Here is a 4,026-nt window from a genome sequence, read left to right on the forward strand (position 1 = left end):
CTCTCTCTACATCTTCTCCTCCTCTCTCTCTACATCTCCTTCCTCTCTCTCTCTACATCTCTCTCCCTCTACTCTCTCTCTACATCTCTCTCTCTCTCCTACATCTCTCTCTCTCTCTCTCTCTCTCTCTCTCTACATCTCTCTCTCACTGTCTCTCTCTCTACATCTCTCTCTCTCACTCTCTCTCTCTCTCTACATCTCTCTTCTCTCTCTCTCTCTCTCTCTCTCTACATCTCTCTCTCACTCTCTCTCTCTCTACATCTCTCTCTCTCACTCTCTCTCTCTACATCTCTCTCTCTCTCTCACTCTCTCTCTCTCTACATCTCTCTCTCTCACTCTCTCTCTCTACATCTCTCTCTCTCTCTCACTCTCTCTCTCTCTACATCTCTCTCTCTCTCTCTCTACATCTCTCTCTCTCTCTACATCTCTCTCTCTCTCTCTACATCTCTCTCTCTCTCTCTACATCTCTCTCTCTCTACATCTCTCTCTCTCACTCTCTCTCACTACATCTCTCTCTCTCTCTCACTCTCTCTCTCTCTACATCTCTCTCTCTCTCTCTACATCTCTCTCTTTCTCTACATCTCTCTCTCTCTACATCTCTCTCTCTACATCTCTCTCTCTCTCACTCTCTCTCACTACATCTCTCTCTCTCTCTCTCTCACTCTCTCTCTCTCTACATCTCTCTCTCTCTCACTCTCTCTCTCTCTACATCTCTCTCTCTCACTCTCTCTCTCTCTCTACATCTCTCTCTCTTTACATCTCTCTCTCTCTCTCTCTACATCTCTCTCTCTCTACATCTCTCTCTCTCTCTCTCTCTCTCTCTCTACATCTCTCTCTCTCTACATCTCTCTCTCTCTCTCTCTCTCTCTCTACATCTCTCTCTCTCTCTCTCTACATCTCTCTCTCTCTCTCTCTCTCTCTACATCTCTCTCTCTCTCTCTACATCTCTCTCTCTCTCTCTCTACATCTCTCTCTCTCTCTCTCTCTGATAGGTCTGAAAATACAACTCAGGAGCAGGTTAAGAACGAGTGAGATCAATTTAAATAGGAAATAGGTTTATTACCGGACTGCAGGGTGGTTGGAGAATGCTCCGACAGCTGTGAACCTCTCACAGCCTGCCTTCCTCGCAATTCTCTCTGAATGAACAGAGCTCAGTCTTTTTATAGGAACTATAGGATAATATTTCTCAGACAGTGATGTAGGACAGAGCTTATGTAAACAAAACTTTGGGCTAATATGGTTGGACATTAGCAGGTTTAAGTTGTATGCAAACACGATATTTTTATCGCACATACAATCTGCCGCAGCCTATCTCATATTGCACGTTTCGAACAAACAGTTCCAAAGTGAGTTGGCCATATTCCACAATACAAGGAAGCAATTGCAAGGCAAGCTAGTTAGCTATCTTACAATTCGTCGTGCGAACAAACAATTGCAAGGCCAGCTAGTTGGCCTATCTTACATTCCACTGTCCTAACACACAATTGTAAAACCAGTTTGGCCACATATGCTCGACATGAACAAACAATTATTAAACCAGTTGGCAGGTCTACCCTAATATTCCCTCCTTTGTGACTATAAAAATATCAAAACTTCATTCATCACGACATTACTTTTAAATGAAATTCTTCACAAATCACTTCAATCATGGTAGTTTGACAATGGCATTAATGGTATGTTTGTTCAAAGCTGAGAAGCAGGGTAGATAACAGGTTAGGATGACAAGCACAGGGTCAATAACAGTTACAAATGATATTAGGGATTTCGAAAGTGTGTGTTAATGAGCCTGAGAGGAACCAGTCAAACCACCCCCCTTATGGAAGTGGATCTCCGGTCACAGCGCTCCGCTTGTTCCTTATAGCCTGCAGGGCATCATAGACCGAGCAGGACGTGTCGGCAGGGACGACGGCGCAGCACGAGTGTCTCACAATGGCACACACGCCTCCCCAATGGGTGGCCACTCCGTCAAGAGCAGGATGGCCCTGGAAAATCACCTGGGCGATGGCGGCTATTTGGGCCTCTCGGCCTTGCCGCAGCCAGACTTATGTGCTGACACAGGCTTGGAACCTGCAGTAAATGGTCTCCAGATGCAGGGCGTTCCTTGCCACACACACCTTGGGGAACAGAGTTAGTATAATTTTGGAGGAGACCGACCAGTGTTTGTGTTTGAGGGGCACATCCAAGCCCCACACTGGATCCTGGTCGTGAGCTCCGACACTCGTTCATCAGCTTTGACGGTGGTGGCCAACTTGGTTGATTGCAAGATGCCGTCCCATAGCTTGGATCATGCGGCTCACGAAGCGAGCACCACCATCACCCCAAATGACTCGTGGTCCATGGCTTGGAATGATCCTTTTGCATATAGCTTATGCCACTGCCGTTTCCTTTCTTGGATGGACATATCTCAACCCACTTGGTTAATGAACACCAGACAGTACCTGTATAGGCCACTTTGGTTCAGCTCGATGAACTCCATATTCAGAACCTCGAAGGGATATGTCCATGTCTCCCTTGTTCCTCGCTTGTGTCGTTTATTGCCTTAAGAGTTTTGTCGAGAGCAGGTGAGACAGTTTCTGCAAATGTTTTTTAAAAGTAGGTTTAGTGACCTCTGGGAACATGCATTGTTTGTTGTACTATACTGATACTACCCCCCCCCCCCTGTTGAGACATGGCTCCCCCCATGGCTCAATTTTGCAATTACTTCAGACAATGATTGCGGGATGCATGGTTTGTTTGCATAGAGGCCGCTCTCGCGTTGAGTGGCTCCTTCCACCTCTCACTGCAGCTTCTCTTTTTCTGGTCGTTTATTTTAACCCTTTGTAAGAAGGTTAAGTATCAATTGAAACACTTTCACCTTTTTTGCATATGGAGACAATAAGACCAATAAAAATAGTTTACAATGGTTGTATGGTATTGCTTGCTGAGCAATAATCTTTCCAATCTATACTGCAGTGGTTGGCGTTTTGTTTTATTACGTCAGAAAGTTTATCTCACCTGTCTCCTCAAACGTTTCAACTGAGAGAACCTTCTTACAGTTTAAAAGGTGGCTCCCCGTCTTGGCTATTTTCACATCGGTTGGTTGGTCAGCAATGCTTGGTATGGACGTTCCCACTTTAAGGCACCACCTGGCACCACTGTTGGTCCGTTTCCTGTTGAGAAGCACAGTCTCCCTCTGCCAACCCAAATGCAATGAATTTCCTTAAAGATTTTACTTTTTTTTCTTTTACTAACCTCTCTCTTGCTCTCGCTCTCTGGCTCTCTCTCTCTCTGTCTCGCTCTCTTGATCTCTAGCTCTCTCTCTCTCTCTCACTGCCTCTCTCTCTCACTCCTTCAGCTGCTTTTCCTCCACTTTCTTTTCTATTCACTTTCCAAAATCTTTTCTGTTCACTTACCAAAATCTTTTCTATTCACTTACCAAAATCCTTTCTATTCACTTACCACATTTTTTTCTATTCTCATCAAACCTTCCATGTCCTTCAAACTGCCATCACGGCAGACACAGGCAACCCCCCACACTACGCATCCGCACATACCCCCCGATCTCCATCCTACAGTCTAGCAACAAACCCATTTACCTTGTCACTTTCCGGATCAATCACTTACTTAATAGTTTAAACAACAATTCTATTCTAAATTTGCAGAAATTGAACTCTACTTCGTGATTCACCCAATATTTCTGAAAACACTAAGACCAAAAAGTCCCTGACTTTTGTCTAAGGAGAGTCCGTGACTCTATTAACAGAACAAGACTATAAGTCCCCGACTCATTCTTGTGGACTTATGTTTGTTCTACCCAAAAACTATAATGTTCGACGCACGCTGGTCCCGGACCAAAAAACTATTCCGTTCGACGCACGCTGGTCCCGGACCAAAAAACTATTCCGTTCGACGCACGCTGGTCCCTGACCGAAAAACTATTATGTTCATCATAAGATCATAAGCTGGTCCCTGACCGTAAACTGTTAATCCTACCGCAGTGATAATACTCATTCAAATTATCACACTTCACGGGGACAGAAATCAAAG

The sequence above is a fragment of the Stigmatopora nigra genome, chromosome 4, assembly GCF_051989575.1.
Source record: "Stigmatopora nigra isolate UIUO_SnigA chromosome 4, RoL_Snig_1.1, whole genome shotgun sequence".
Taxonomy (NCBI): Eukaryota; Metazoa; Chordata; class Actinopteri; order Syngnathiformes; family Syngnathidae; genus Stigmatopora; species Stigmatopora nigra.